The following is a 17,109-nucleotide window of genomic DNA, read 5'->3' on the forward strand; positions in this document are numbered from 1 at the left end:
ATTATAGGACTTCCTCTAATTTAGTTTAGCACTCTGGGGACCTCTATTAGCCTATATCCCAATCAATTTCACAGCCATTAAGGGGGAAAAGCCATGTTTCTGTTGAATTTTAAATCCAGTGGGCGCCTGTTCCATTTATTTGCTAGCTTGCTTGCTTTTCTCACAGATCTGAGGTTGGTGTATTGCGTCCGACCAGTTTGGGCTTGGCATGCTGTTTCCTGTATGTCGCATGTTGACTGCCGGTTGGGGCAGAGTTTCGTGGGTACTTGTTAATGAGTTCCATGCATCTCATGAACTGTTTATTTAGTACCCTCCCAGTCAGTACAACACCAATTTTTATCTAACGTCCAAGGGAGCACTTGTGCCCCCTCCCCAGAATAGATGTCGGGGTCAATATTACTCTGTGCCCGGCACCTTCCACCACACTCACGGCCTCTGCTAATGTTGTTCATTTGTGTTTTCTCAGTGGGCTCCAATATTAAGTGCTCCCGCATAGGGAACAGGCCAGGCCTCCTTTGAGCCTCTTTGGCATATCTGGTGATTTACTGCGTTTAGGTTCCCTCCTTTTGTTTTCTTTTCTCTGCTGATTGGGTGAAAGCCACCATGCCCGCATCATTGCTGCTGTGGTGTGTGTTCCTGCTGACCCAGGAGACATTGGCTGCCTGGAGACACACATTGATCATTTGTGGGGCCGACTGTTGTTACCTCACTGAAAGTGACCTGGTTAGAATTTGAGTCATCTCTAGACAGGTGCCGTGTTACTTATTCATTTTGAGTAATGGTTGCAGCAGGTGATAGACATCTAAAATCCGAAGACACCAAGGCTCAAGCGTGAGGAAGGAGAGGACTACATGAGCCCTGGTGAGCCAGTGCACTCTGATGTGGGAAAAGATTTTCACTTTCAGAGGTAGTTTTGATCCATCCTAAGCCGAGAGTTCCCCCAGTCTCTCTGACCCATGGTCCCTACCTCATCATCACCTACTTCCTGTATCAGAGAGATGATAGCATTGTTCACCCAATGTTTTCACCCAGAAGCCACAGTTCACATTAGAGTTCACTTCTGGTGTTGGACGTTATGGGGGTTTGGACAGACCCATCTACTGACCCCCAATTTATGGTGGTTTTACTTAGGCTTTCTCTTTTCTTTTTCCTTTCTTTCATTCTTTCTTTCTTTCTTTTTCTTTCGTTTTTTTTTTTTTTTTTTTTTTTTTTTTTTTTTTTGTTCCTTTCTGGTGTTGTGGAAGTGATTTAGACTTAGTGAGAATGGCATCAACTTTCAGCTTTGGATCTTTTCCCAGGCTGGCCATGCCATGTCCCAGCCACAGGTCATGCTGTGCCATGCCCAACCCTCAGGCAATGCTGAGCAGCAGCAGAACCTCGTGGGGAATTATTGACTAGATTTCATGGACTATTTAACATGCTGGATGGTGTGTCCTGCTGTAGATTGGTGTAAGCGTCAAGAGCACTTCCGAGTTAGACCAGGTAGTGCTGAGTGGGGAGGGGTAGGAATTCAGAGCTTATGGTGATTCCATTCCGAGGGGCTCATTGGCGTCTAAACCACTGTAACCCAGGCAGCACCTGTGACCTGCTGAGTCAGTTTCAAGGCCTTAAAAGTCTCTGTGTTCTACCTATGAGTTCTTTGCCCACCGCCACTGTCATCCTCTGGTCTTTTTAGTGTTTCTGTCCTTTGACTTTTTCTAGAATATCATTGAGTTGGAATCATGCAGCATAAGCCTTCCTTTAGTAATGTGCAGTGAGCAATCTTCCATGTTCTCTGGGGCTTGGTCATTTCTTTTTGGGTCTGAATAATATGTTGTGTGGCGTACACAGTTCATTTGTCTTGTCTGAGTTGTTTGCGTTACAGGCATGCATTGTGATACCTGGCTTCTGGAGGACATCATGGTTGCTTCCAAGTTTTATGAAAATTATGAATAAAGCTGCTATGAGCATTCATTTGTAGAGTTTTGAATGAACATAATATAAAGATGTATTTATATATTATATGAGGGTTTTTCCTTTTGATTATGAGAAAAATGTAGGCATGAATGTATAACATTTGGAAAATGTAAAAAGAAGAATTCCTAAGCAATCTGTACAAGCCTATTTATTAATTTTATGTAACAAAATACGTGAAATCGAAACTCTGCCGGAAATGTAGGACATATGGTTATTGTATATTATTACAGTTGGTGGTAAAGACAAGAAAGATTTAGGGCATTCCAAATGCTGGTTCTGTTTCCATTAAAACTGCCTAAGTGTCTTTTTATGATACGCAACATTCAAACAAACAGTGCCAGCTTTACAAAATAGCTAACAGAAGTTCCGGCATTCTTTCTTTTTAAAAGCGTAGCTATGCCGGCAGTGGTCCGCAGTGCTGGTGGGGGACTCCTGGTGTGGCTATGCTGGCAGTGGTCCACAGTGCAGGTCGGGGACTCCTGGTGTGGCTATGCCAGCAATGGTCTGCAGTGCAGGTCGGGGGATTCCTGGTGTGGCTATGCCGGCAGTGGTCTGCAGTGCAGGTCGGGGGGGATTCCTGGTGTAGCTATGCCGGCAGTGGTCCACAGTGCCGGTGGGGGACTCCTGGTGTGGCTAAGCCCGCAGCGGCCTCCAAAGCCAGTGGCGGGGGAACGACTCCTGGTCATTGGTGTGGGGTTGTGTGAATTTTATGATCTGCACAGTCTAAGATTCACTTCTGGCATCTTCTGGGCATGAGGCAGAGGGCCCTGTGGGTATTCTGGCAGAAATGTGGAGAGGGTGTTAGTATAATTATTACTCCTTAAGCTGACCCACTTATCTTGATGCTTTTCACTTTTCAATTTTTACAAGGTCACAAAACCTAACTCAAGTGAAAAATAATATTCTGTGAATTTCGAGTGTCTAGCAAATTAAGAAAACAAAATCTAAATGTCCATTATTTCTTTCTGATGGAAGAAAGCAGGTCTGAGGACAGGAATAAATGCAAAGGACAGATCTTGTAACCCAGATTGTAACCCAGATTGCTGCTTCTGGGCACATGAGCACACGTGTGGGGCTGACCCCAGCCCTGCTATGACAGATGATTGGTCAGGGTACCAGGGTGTGGTCTGCAAAGGTGTCTGGTAGACAGACCTGCTTCTCCTCATTGGCTCCTTGCAGGGCATGGCTGGTGCTACTGCAGAGTGAGTGCCTAACTTCAGGGGCTCATTTTTCCTGTGGTTAGAGTCTACAAATGTAGAAGAAGGATTTGGGTCTTTTGCTATGAAGACTCTTCCAATTTTGGCCTGGTGTTGACCCTGGAAAATTTCACCCAACTTTCACATGAAGAAAGTAGGGACAGTAGCTTACACTTATGCACGTACTGGATGGAGTTAACATCATGCAGGCAAAAAACAGTTTTTAATGAATGAATATTGGTGTATTTTTGACATAGGATCTTTACAAAGCTCTAGACTTGATCTCGTAGTAAAATATACTAATACAAATCTACATATGTACATACCATATAAATATGCAAATATACTGATATACATCAAATATACATGTGTACATACCATATAACTATGCAAATATACTAATATACATCTAATATACATCAAATATACATATGTACATACGATATAAATACGCAAATATACTAATATGCATCAAATGTACATTTATATCAGACTTTTTTTCTTCAGCCTTTTTAGCTTTTCACAAACCATAATGCAGTTTTACCTAGAAACCGCTAGTCTTTGGTCTAGAGACCGCAGTTCCTTGTGAGGTTGGCATTGTGGTTCTTCTCTGAGACCCTCATATGACAAGTTCACTCTGTCTCTTGGATAGTCAAAGCCAAGATCGTATTTCCACTGGAGGGGACAGAAAAGTTAACTGATGGGTTTCAGTGACAGTAGTGCAGGTGGGACACCCCTTTCTTGAAATGTTTGGGACCTGAAGTGTTTCAAATTCTAGAGTTTCTGGACTTGGCAACATCTGCATAAACTTTACTCTTAGGTCAGTGGTTCTCAACCTATGGTTTGTGACCCTGTGGGAGAGGGTGGAATGGCCCTTCACAGGGGTTGGTCATGAGATAGCCTGCATATCTGATATTTACATCACAATTCAAAACAGTAGCAAGCTTTACAGTTATAAAGTAGCAATGAGCTCATTTTATGGTTGGGGGGGTCACCACAGCACAGGGAATCGAATTAAAGGGTCTCAGCATTAGGGAGACTGGGAACTGTTGTCGTAGGTCTTTTGACTATGACGTTCCAGGTTGTGGAGCATTTTCCATTTCAGATTTTAGGGTTGGAGTGCTCCACCTTGCATTGAGGTGCTCACACATCAGGTCTTGGTGACAGTTACATGCGCTAACGAGGAGGAGCGAAGCTGGAAAGGTGGCTCCTGAGGCTCTGCCCTCCTGATGATGAAAGAGTGTAAGAACGTCTTGTCGGGCATGGCGCCACACGCCTTTGATCCCAGCAAATGGATCTCTGTGAGTTCAAGGCCAGCCTGGTCTTACAAATCGAATTCCAGGACAGCCAGGACTACACAGGAAACCCTGTCTTGAAACGTTCCTCCCCCTAAAAAAAAAGCAAGCAAACAAACCCCAGTGTTGGGCAGGGGAGAGGGTAGTTAATTGGGTGAAGGGATTTATTGCTCTTGCCGATTCTGTTCCCAGCACCCGCATGGCAGCTCACAACCATCATAACTCCAGTTCCAGGGAACTGAACTCTGTCTTCTGACCAACGCAAGCTCCTGCATTCATGTGGTACTTATACACACATTGAGGCATACATACATACATAGATACATACATACATGTTCAAAACAAAACAACAAAAAAACCCAGGATCGATGGGTCATGCCTTTAATCCTAGCACCTAGGAGGCAGAAGCCAGTGGGGGTACCATTGGAAAAATGTTATGAAATTTAAATTTCTGTGTGGATGAATAAAGTTTTATTGGCATAGCCACACCTGTTTCTGCCTTGCTTATGGTGGGTTTTATGCTCTGGTGGCAGAGCTGAGACCAGACACAGATCATACAGTTTGAAGAGCCTACAGTATTTAGTATGTGACCTTCTACAGAAGAGTTTTCTTAAAAACACAACAGCAATGACAAAACCAGTTTGTTTTTAAGTGTACATTAAACATACGAATTGTACATGGGGATGGGGAGACATGATGCAGAGAAGTTGCCTGTGTCTTGCTTGGTGTAACTTGAGCTGATTGCCACCGCAGCACTTTACCTTTGTGAGAGTGTCATCATGGCAGTGGGTGACGCCCATCTAGCAGCTTGCTGGCTTCCTTTTCTTCCACAATGGGGATGGAACCCAGGTCCTTCATGCACCAGGCAAGTGCTCACTGGTGAACTATAGTCCCAGCCTTATCTAGTGGCTTTTTGTTTTTCCAGTTTCTCAGTTTGTTTATTTTTCACATGAGCTCAAAGGTGGCAGATATAATTAATGCATAGGCAATATAATAACTAACCCTATTTTTTTGTTTTGTTTTGTTTTTCAAGACAGAGTTTCTCTGTGTAATTCAGAAACTTGCTCTGCAGACCAGCCTAGCCCTGAACTCACAATAGATCCACCTTCCTCTGTCTCCTGAGTGCTGGGATTAAAGGTCTGCACCACCACCTCCTGAGTTCAAATATGGAAAATTTGAGTCATGAAAAAGTATAGGCACCGTGTGGTGGTGGTGGTGGTGGCGGTGGAGGTGCACACCTATAATCCCAGCACTCAGGAGGCAGAGGCAGGTGGATCTCTGTGAGTTTGAGTCCAGCCTGGTCTACAGAGTGAGTTTCAGGGTAGCCAGGACTGTTTCACAGAGAAACCCAGTCTCAAAGCAAATAAATAAATAAATAAATAAATAAATAAATAAATAAATAAATGGAATAAAAAAAAAAGAAAGAAAATTACAGGCAACTACACAAGTAGCCTTTGAGATGGACTCTTGTCAGCCAAAGCCTTGTCTTCTCTTCTGGCCTCTCTGTACTGCTTCTTGTCAGCAGACCTGCCTTGTTTACGTAACAGATGGTGTGTGTGTGTGTGTGTATCCATGTTATCTGGTCCTAATGATCCTAACTTGGGCTTTGATCACTTCCATTCTGCATTAAAAGTTAGTTACAATGAGAAAGAAGGACATAGTTCCCACATACTACCGAGGAGAGGGTTGTCCATTCACACAGGACTGTGAGCATCTCCCCTGTGCTACTCTCTTAGGTTCATTTGCAGCCCTTGGTCTGTCTGTGGGACTTACTCTAGGATGCTGTGACTCTACTTTTGTCAGTGAAAACAATCTCAAGTTGATTGGTTCAGAGGAACAATAGAGTGCAAGAAAATAGGGGCAGAAATGAACTTGGAGGTGCCTCCTTCCCCAAATACAAAACAAACTTTCAATGATGTATTTACTCAGTTCCTTTTATGTCCTCAGGCCTACTCAGGTGTTATGTATTTCCTAGAATATTCTTTTGTGTTTATTCATTCAGCTTGAACTTCTTGTGTTCCCAGTACTGTACTAGATATTGGTGGAGCATCTGAAAACCTGTGGACACCACAGGACCAGTGGCCCAGAGTGAGTGACAATAAAGCAGTCATTAGCCAGCAAATATCTTCCCTTGCTCTACTTAGATCCTGGCATTGGCACTGATCCTTGGGTGTTGGATTTAGCATGGTAATTTTGAAACAGCAGGTCTTAACAGACAGAGGAACAGCTGTCAGCTCGGGAAACCTGTCCATTGTCCTAGATTGTTCAGATGATTTGCGACATAACCTTGGAAAGTTACTTTGTTTTCCATTCTAAGTTCTCTTTCTGGAAAATGGAAGATAACAGCACTTGAGGCTGGCCTTATCAACACCAGCTTCAGCACCCAGGTACCTGGAATACTCTCCTCTCTGTTCCTCATGCTTCCTCATATGCGTGGGCATCTCTGTGGTGTGCGGTTAGGCTTTTTCAAGATGCTTGCAGACCATGTGTAAATACAGGACCTCACCTAGGTCCTGAGGCTCACTGACACTGCCCTTGCAAATGACAACCTGCTTGGGATCGTGACAAGCCCATTGTCAGATGGGGGATCTGTTAACGATCCATTTGGAGCAGCATATTTGCAGGGTGGGATGGAAGAACTGTGGATGTGTGCAGATGGATTGGGGTAGGATCCATCCTATGAGGACCCGGTGAGTGACATGTGGCCTTGGCTTGAGCACAAATAGTGTTTACAAGGTGCCATTTTGCACTGTCTTGGTACTGCTGAGTGGCTCATGACCCTTAGAGATCACTGTTTGGATTGGAAGAGGGAATGATTGAAACTTTGTATTTTTTAAAGTGTGAGAATGGTGGCCATGTTTTGCACTTTTATAAAATGTTCATTATACAGAACAAATACAATGGGAAAATATATGTCCGCGTTACATTTGTATTTTAATCCTTCCTGTCACCTGAACACTGGGACTCTAGCACTATTTATTATTATTATTTATTGTATTGTGATTTTTAATAGCAAAAACCTTGTCTTTTATTTATGCATTTCAAATATCACCAATGACAGAGAAACTTTTATTTTTATGTTTTTGAGTTTATTTTATGCATTGTAAGAAGAAAAGGCCTAGGTAGCTCAGCTTTCCCTCTGTTGGTGTACTCCAGTTTTCTCATTTGTCCCATCAGAGAAAAGCATCAATAGATCTCCAATTTGGGGGGGGGGCAGCTAACCAGTTGTCATGAAGTAGCTGGCTTGGGTATAATTTGTTCTTTGCTCTTTCATGAGTTATTGGCCCAACAATTCAGACTCCGCAGAGTTTGTGTATTTCATTTTCCTTTGGGACCCAGTCAGAGTACACAGTTGGTGTCTGTCCTGTTTGTTCCTTTGCCATGGCTGCTGTGTTAATCTCAGAAGCTGCACTTTTTTGTCCTTTGTGATTGAGGGCAGTGGCTTCCCTGTTACCTAGTGGTCCTTAGTTCAGACTCACAGGACATTGTGGGTGCTGGGGCTTCTAGCATCACAGGTCTGGGTTTTCGGAACAGTGTTTCATGGGAGAGGTGTTTCTCTTTTCGTTCCTCTCCTTTCCTTCAGTGTCTTAATTCAGGCATTTCCTAGTGACCCAGTTGAAGTGTGTACACATGCACAATTTCTGTCCAGTTTAGCCGGTTTTCATCTTAGTTCATTTCAAGGTGGTATAACGGACCCCCGGAGACTGGGTGGTGCAGATCATAGTGTTTTGTTGTTGTTGTTTTTTTAACACTTATGTTTTTTTTTTTTGAAGTTCTCAAGAACATGCGGACTGAGATCAGGGTACCGGGTGGGCGTGCTCTCTTCTTTGTTTAAAGACCTCATCTTCTCTGCTACTCTCTCATGGTTGAGACATTGTTCCTCATGTCTTCTGTAAGGGCACTAAACCCCAGTAAAAATGGCTGGATTGGTATTGACTGACAGGCAGCTGTGCTATGTGTCTTTTCCCGGAGTTGGTATGTTACGAAGACACTCGGATGGAGTTGGATTGGAGTCCTCTCTGTGCCAGGCTTTAATCAGCAGCTTATGGGAGATGTCTCATTTTTTGCAACAACTGTTTGAGAGTCATTATTATTTTTCTCATTTTATCAGGTAGGGAAACTGAGGCTTGCAGAAACTTAGCACCACTGAGCATCGTTCATCTTGTGAGTGACGGGGTGAGACTCAACCTTCACCCTCATTTCAGAACCCCTGTCCCTAACCGATCTGGTATACCTGTATTGAGTTAGTTGCCAAGACTATTTTGTGAAGGTTTTGTGTATTAAATTTAGGACTTGACCCACATGTTAATGAACTAGAAATACCAGGTTATTCATTTGTTTATATTGTGGCTTTAATAGATTCATATCCTCTAATTGATTTTATCAAGTGCTTTATTGAGTTATAATTCATATACTTAACACCTCAGTTGTTCTTAGAGTTTTGTCATGATCCTCAAAATTATTTTGTAAAGAAAGAAACTGTTAGCAGTTTTTCTTTTCTTGTTATCTCTTCCCCACACAACCTACTGTCCCACCCATTTGGCCCTACAGAGCAACTCTTCTGGACATTTAAAAGAAATGTGCAATCGTTGTTATTAATTTCTTTCACTTAGCATGATATATTTATCTGAATTGTAGCTTGTGCCAATATTTCATTTCTCTTCATAGCAAATAAGATTCACTTGTCTGGCTTTTCCATGCCTTGTTCATCCATGCATCAGTTGCTGGGTGTTTGATTTACTTCTGTTTTAGGCTGTTCCTATTGCTACTGTTATGACATGGGAGTGCTTTCCTTTCTCTTCATTGTACACCCGGGAGTGGGTTTGTGGATCCCGTGAAACTCCAGCTTCAGCCTTTTGAGGAAGCCACCATCAGAGTGTTTTCCAAAGATGACGTGAAAGGTCCATGCAGCGTGACTGAGAGGCGGCCCGAGTTTGCTTGCAAGAGGGAGTTTGGGAAGCATCTCTCAAACCCACCAATGACTTTCTCCCTTTCTCTGTAGTCTCGGGTTCTGTTGCCAATATCTCAGTGGCGCAGACTAAGGTTTCAGGGAAACAGGCTTGCTTTGACTCGTGGCTCTGGAGGTCCAGAGACGTTTGCCAGTGTCTTTTTGATGGCAGAGGTCTCAGGTACCAGAGGGTATCACATGGTGAGAGTTGGTAGTACGTGTGTACTTCCTCTGGCTGCTCTCCCTGCTCTTAATAAAGCCTGGGGCAGGTACTAAGGAGACAACTCAGCCGTTGAGCATTTGCCACACAGACCTGAGGATCAAAGTTTGGAGTTCAGATCCCCAAAACTCTTGTAAATGTAATTTTGGAAGGTCAAGACAAGCTCTGGTTTGACTGAGAGACCTTGCCTTCAAGAATATGGTAGAAGAGTGACGGAGGGTGGCTCCCAACATCCTCTTTGGACCTCTACAGACACACACTCGCAGGGACACACATGGACACACACACACACACACACACACACACACACACACACACGGACACGGACACGGACACGGACACGGACACACACTCCCAAAGGATCACCTATAAACACTGTGAAGGTGTCTTGGATGGGGCAAATGAAATTCATGTTGTAACTTTCCCAAAAACCACCTAATAATTGCCTGAAACTTGATGCTTCTCAGACTTACTATCTATCCAGGAAAGCATCGATACAGAGGAATCCTGCATTTCTCTCTGCCTTTTACCATCAGTAGGACATGGTGTCAGTCATCATGCAGGCCTTCTAATTGGACCTCATTGATGTGTAATGATGTGCATGACAGAAGTGTGTGGGCTTTGGATTTTCATTGTTTCTGTACTAGGGATTCTAAGAGTATGCAGGAATCTTCTTTCTGTATTCTTTGATGCCTCCTTTACGTTTCAGCCAGCTCTCTGTTTCCCAGAATGCCCTTTGGATAATGTCTCCACCCCACAATGCAGTTTGTGTATGGTGGGCTGGGCCGGGGGTGGGGGGCGGGGGCTAGCTAATTTTGATGGTAGCCTAAGCAAAATGCAGTTGGGAAATCTTGTGCCAAGCATGCATTTGTGCCAATGTCTGCCTTCATTAGTGTGCATGGTCAGGAGTTTGCTTTAAACACTGCCTTCATTAGTGTGCATAGTCAGGAGTTTGCTTTAAACACTGCCCTTCTTAGTGTGCATAGTCAGGAGTTTGCTTTAAACACTGCCTTCATTAGTGTGAATAGTCAGGAGTTTGCTTTAAACACTGCCTTCCTTAGTGTGCATAGTCAGGAGTTTGCTTTAAACACTGCCCTCCTTAGTGTGCATAGTCAGGAGTTTGCTTTAAACACTGCCCGGCCTTTCCGGGGGGAGCGTGAAGCATACAGTGAAAGACGGCCCGTGCCCTGTGTGTATGGCAGAACACGGCAACAGCCCCACAGCCTGGGAGTTGTTCTCTTGAGGATCACTCTTACAGCCAGATATGTATTCCAAAAACAAAGGCAGGGGTTGGGGAGATCACACACAAACGCACGCGCGCACACACACACACACACACACACAAACACACAGACAAACGTGTGCACACACATGCTCATACTCACACACACACACACAGAAAGACATGTGTGCACACACACACTTTCTCACACACACACACTCACAGACACACACCGACAGACATGTGCACGAACCCACGAGTGTGCATACACACACATTGCTGCCCCTCCCTCCTGCAAAAACAAACAAGAAAGATGTGTCTGGCAGTACTATTGAGACATTGATGGCTGAAGGATGGTAATAATGCACAAAAGGGCTTTCCTGACTGGATTTTTAATTATTAGCAAACAGATTGCACATGGTGGCTTCCATGTATCATTGCATCATGTTGACTTAATAAATGGCCACCATCATAAACAAAAATATGGCCGAGTCATGCCTTTCACTCCATGGGATGTGGGGTATACTTGGTGCTGGCATTTAGGTACAAGAAAGGCAATATATCTTGTTCCATCATAACTCTTTATAGATGTGATTAAAAATAGAGCTGCTTATCTTCTCCTGTCATATGATGATGATAACAGTGCATGGTGGACTTTGTGAAGAAAGCAGAAAAGTAAGTAAGGAAGTAACTACTATTTGCTTACTGTTGAAATTCATGTTGATATTTTAGATGTCTTTCCTTCCAAATATTTATTCTTTGTTATGTTAGGACATAAATATATACAACTTTGCAACATACACACACATATATACCCTTTTATACACAATTACCACAATTGCCCGGGTACAGGTGATTATGCTGTGCTTGTGTTTGTTACTGGTGACTGGAACTCATGTCTCTCTTTTTCCTTCTCTTTCAAATAGTCAACCTCTGATATTTTCTTTATATGATGTATTGGTTGAGGCTCAACCTAAACTTGAGGCTCCATAGGATATTGTTTATAAGGATAAAGTGTTCAGAGTAAGAGGTAAAAAGTGAGGTTTGGTTATTTTAGGAGATGTCCCCAAGGGAATCATAATTCGTGGCACAAAGCTAAAGAGTCTGAGGCACTGGTTACAAAATAAAGATGGGGAATTTTTAACTTTTCTTCTGGCCTTTGCCAAATTTCTGTGTTCTCCCACCCTTTAAACCTAGCCCAAACTCCATTCTTAATGAACATAAAGAAACTTTTGTTTTCCTTTACAAAAGAATGTAAATATATTTAATATGATTTTGTGAGCAGAGAAATAATCAATCAGTGTTGCGCCCAAAACCTAAAACCCCCAAATCACCAAGAGACCCATTTCGATGCAAAAGCAAAGAGTATTTTATTGTTGTTGTTTAACGAGCTAACCCCATTAGCTAGGGCTTTTCGTCCATTCATCAAGGCAGATGCTTGGAGAAGAACCCCGAGAAGCCACAAGGTGGGGAATTTATTGGGTAGAGCAAGAGGAGTGTCTAGGGGTACATAACAGTCTCCAGATTGGTGTGCTTCCAGGCTTGGAGGACTTGCCCTGTGTTGATTGGCCAACTGGTTGTTATGGCCCATGGATCCTCCCAGGGTGGTTGCTATGCTCAGCACGTCATCGCTGCACACTTGTCTGTAAAGCACACCCAGAGCCGTAAAGCATAGCACCAACAGCTAACTTCTGATTGGTTCCTTGCCACGAGGCAGGCATCTGACCTCCTAGTGGCCAAGGCAAGGTCAGGCGAGCATGTGTAACTGTCATGGCTGCCGAAATGGGGAGCTGGTCCCTTCAGATGCTTTCCTTCCTTCTCAGCAGGGAGAACACAGAATGCAGGGCAGGATGGATTTCTTAACAGGGCAGAGTGGTGGATGGGCATGGGCAGACCTGGCACCAGTGAGTCCTCAAGTGGGCTGGGTTGCCAGCCCTTCCTGCTCACTTCTTGTTTCAAGAGTGAGTCTTTCTCTGTCTTGCCAGCCAGCTCCCAAACAATGACACGGAGACTTATTGTTAACTATGAAAGCTCGGCCTTAGCTTGTGCTGCCCTCACCTAGCTCTTATAACTCAAATGAACCCACATTTTTAAATCTGTGTTCTGCCACATGACATTACCTCTCTTCTATCTTGGACCTCCCATTTCCTCCCCTTGTCTGTCTTTCTTCTTCCCAGAGTCCTCTTTGTCTCCGGAATTCCCGCCTAACTTCTTCCTGCCTAGCCATTGGTTATTCAGCTCTTTATTAAACCAATCAGAAGGTGCTGTGCCAAAGATACATGTTTACAGTGTAAACAAATATTTCTCAGCACTCTAACTCCAGTGTGACATTCAGGCCAGTTAGAGGAGAATCGGACTCTCTGGCTTCAAGACCTGGAATGGAGTGCATTTGTGAGGCCACTAATCTCCCTCACTGGTATTGGTGCTGTAAAAGGAGAAAGTTCCAATAGACCTAGATGGATGCATATGAATAGTCTGTGTGTTAGTTTAGAAGTGTGATGACAAAAGTGGGCCTCCATATCGGAGAGATGGAGCCAGGGAGCCAGAGATGCTGCAGAGCCCATCTTCCAATTGTCTGCCGTAACACCGATGAAGTCTTTATGAGGAGGGTTTTTGTTCTGGTTCAGTTTGTGGATTTCAGAACATGGTTGTTTGGCTTTTGCTTTGGGCCGTGTGATGAGGCAGTGCCTTATGGTAAAGAAGACAGCTCTTATTTTGGTTGTGAGGGGAGAGAGGCAGGGGAGGGAGGGAGAGACAGAGACAGAGAAGAATTGGGAGGAGCTGGTATTTCTGAAGATGTAGTTCCCTCCCATTGGGCCCCTCCAGTTAAAAGTTTTAATACTTTTCAACAGCCATGTGTGCTGGAGTCCAAGCCTTTAGATCACGACCCCTTTGGGGGCACTTATCCAAACCACACCATTCTGCCTGCTGGTCAGTTCCCATGTTTTTATTTTATTTTATTTTATTTTATTTTATTTACACCAGCACTTGATATGTGAGGTGTTTCAGCTACCCTTGCCTGTTGTGTGCAGTGGGCAGACTGATTCCGTACCTGTTGTTGGTGTTCTTCAGTACTGTGCTAAGCATTGGCCAGATTGGACCTGGAACTGACACAGGCTTTTTTGTGACTGGTACTGAGTTTAAGGGAAGATGCTTTGCCACCTGTAAGGTGTGACAGATGCTTCAGGTGCTGTCCAGGTATCAAGGAGAAGATGTGACCCCCCAGCTGTGGTGGGCAGCTGGGATGCCTGGTGGCCTTGGTCAGCTTAAGGGAGAACAGAAAAAGCTGGTGTTTATGGTGATGATTTGGGGGAGCAGGAAAGGGCAATAAGTAGATGGGGTTTCAGGGCCAAAGGAGGGACTTCCATCTGTAGCTCCTTCTGTGTGGTGGCATCACGTCATAGTCAGCATCTTCCCAAGTGAGCTCAGAACTGTCCTCATCTTTACAGCTCCTTCAAAGCAAAGAATTCCCAGAAGTGTCCTGCTTCTCTTTCTGTTCCTCTTCTTTCATCCTCTCTCTAACAAACCCTCGGTGCCTTGCTCAGTACCTGCCATGTAACAGATGCTCAAAAACATTGGCTTCAAGGTATTTTTGAGACAGTAGTTTTGTATCTTTTATGTCATCTCTACTCCATAGCTACCTGTTTCTCAAGCCCCCCCTTCCCCCTCCCCCTCCTTCTTCATTCCTTCTATTTATCTTTGGGGTCACTGTTTTAGTTTAGGTTTCTGCCCTGTCTTGTCAGTCGGATTACCATGGCTTATCTCCTGTCACTCTCCATGGGGTCAAGTTCTGACTAAGTGGGGGTTGGCTGTAGGTGACCCTCTTGGGTCCTAAAATCTTGCTTCTTCTGGGGTTGCAGCTGTGGTGAGCATTTGTGAGTCACAGCTCATGCATTAGTGAGATTGATGAGATGCAGCCTCTGACAGCTGGTCCAAAAAGAGTTCCCCAAAGCCAGTTTTTATGCCAAGAAAATGAAACCCCAGCCAGGCCATTACTGTGGTGGCCTTAGACCCCATTGACAAAGTCAGATTGTGTCTTCCTGCACTTTTAATGGGAGTAGAGTAGCTAACTTGAGACACTCTAAAAGTGAGGAGGAACTGAGGGGGAAGTGCCAGCTTGAGGGGGAAAATAGGCTGATGAGCTCTCCAATGGGGACAGGCTATCACTTGACTCCACAGTCATTTGCCTAAATTGCCCTAGGGTGCTTTCTTTTTTTCAACATGTTTTGCAACTGAATTAATTAAATTTTAAGAATAGCCTATTGTTATCCAAGTGAACTCAACAAGTTCACAGAGAAGGACTCTACAAATATGGCGGCCATTCTTTAACCCTGAGAATGGCCTTTGAGTCAACCATGTGGTAGGTGGATAATGTATAAGAGATGATAGGCAGAGCCTGGGGACTAAAGGAACTGAGTGTCTGAAGGTCTGTACAAGTGACAGACATGGGTAAAATATTAGGAGACTTTGGTAACTGCCATCCCACACAAGCAGCTCATTAAAGCAACATAACAAAAACTCTGTGTGCTTTAAGCCCGGTTCTGGTTCAGGTTGAGAGCTTGTCTTTGTGTTAAGAAACAATGCCCTTGTCACATTGGAAAAACAAATTGTTTTTGTTTTTGAGACAAAATACAGGCTCTTACTAACTATGTAGCTCTGGCCACCCCTGTTGTTTAGACTAGGTTGGCCTTGAAGTCACAGAGATCCACCTGCCTCTGCCTCCTGAGTGCTGGGATTAAGGGCGTGCGCCACCATCCCTGGCTAAAATAATGGTTTTAAAGATATTCTTTGTGTGATATGTGAGTACAGGTGCCTGCAGAGAACAAAAAGAGAGCTGGTTGGATCATTTGGAGCTGGATTAAAGGCAGTGTGAGCCCTTGGGCATGGGTGTCTTGAACCATACTCAAGTCTTCTGGAAGAGCAATAGTGTTCTTAACCACTGAGCCTCTGGAAGGATTTTGGAGGCACTAAACATAGACAGGAAGGAATTGTAACCCATGACTTTGGGACAAGTGTGGGTGCCATCAGTGCTCCATCTCATATTACAGGCTCCCACTGCTTTTCCCAGGGACCCCTTTGGGCAATCTTCTCGGCCTGACATAAAATGAGGAGGGTGATGCTGAAGGAACTCTCACTCCCTGCTTGCCTTTGCTTTTTGGGAGTCTGTGGCACCTGATAGGAGCCAGTCCTGAGCTCAACTGATAAGAAAAATTGGCACAGTGGGCGGGAGATCCTCAAGCCAAGAACATGACAGAACGCTGGGGTTGGCTTTGCGCTGAGTCAAACCCCACATGTTTTCAGTCAGGCGCTATGTAACATCAACTGAGACTCTCCTGGTGCTTGCCCTGCAGCTGTTGGCAGGAATCTCCGGTGACTGGTCGTTCGGGCTGACAGGAAACATGTTAATTCTGGAGACTTCGGCCTTGGTGTCAGCTCAGAGTTGCTGCTCTGGACACCCTGGATCTGGGTGCCAGACGCCAGTGGCTGCTATCTATGGAGGCTGTGGAGGTCATGCGTGCGCGCCAGGATTGGAGAGTCAGTCTTGGGCTCTGCTCCCTGGCCTGTTAAAACAGCCCAGAGCTTCCAGATCTTTCTCAGTTTTCAAGACAAGTTGGAAATACTAATTTTTATGTGAAGTCTTATTTTTAAATGTTGGATGAAAAAGGAAATAACATTCTTAAACAGCCCACAGTCCAAACAAAGTATGTCTGCAGGCCACACACATACCCTCAGGCCACCCAGAGGCATTTTCTGGGTGTGCAAACCACAATATTTCTTACACATACTGTGCTTTAAAAAAAAAAAAAACCCACACACAATTTTATATTATGGGTAATTGCAAGTGTTTGTCAGCCATGAGGATAATACAGTCGACTCTCATACAAACTCTGTGACCTTTCCTTCCTTCAGGGATTATCAGCGTGGGGCCAGTCACTTTTACTCAGTTTCTGTATTTGCTCCCACGCAAACACAGATGCATAGACGCACATAGATATGCAGATACACGCAAACTGCACCTTGTGTGAACAGACAATGGATTGTTTAGAACTTCATCCCAGACCTATCATCTTATCGGCTGGTATGCTAGGCTGTGTCATTAAAAGATAACATGAAAAGTTATATTGACTCTAACTCTTTATTATTAAATATCCAGTCAGCTTTCAAATTTACTTTTTTGTCTGACAGTTAAATATTTTGTTACTCTATTTTGTATATGTATGTGTGTGAGCGCATGAATACTACAGGGAGCCTGTGCAGGCCAGAGGACAACT

The 17,109-nt window shown here is 44.2% G+C and overlaps 1 protein-coding gene across 2 annotated transcripts in view; it reads left to right on the plus strand.

Moving 5' to 3' along the window:
• The window catches only part of Tiam1 (TIAM Rac1 associated GEF 1), a 342,013-nt gene that overhangs the window by 126,626 nt on the left and 198,278 nt on the right, over positions 1-17,109 (plus strand). Inside the window, exon 1 of one of the 2 annotated variants that reach the window (XM_035444349.1) lies at positions 6,764-6,834. The exons of the other annotated variant lie outside the window; for it this stretch is intronic. The gene's annotated coding sequence lies outside the window, so the exon portion shown is untranslated. Of the gene's footprint in view, positions 1-6,763; positions 6,835-17,109 lie in introns of those variants that run through there. 2 annotated transcript variants of the gene reach the window in all.

The sequence above is a fragment of the Cricetulus griseus genome, chromosome 4 (genome assembly GCF_003668045.3).
Source record: "Cricetulus griseus strain 17A/GY chromosome 4, alternate assembly CriGri-PICRH-1.0, whole genome shotgun sequence".
NCBI classification, from domain to species: Eukaryota; Metazoa; Chordata; class Mammalia; order Rodentia; family Cricetidae; genus Cricetulus; species Cricetulus griseus.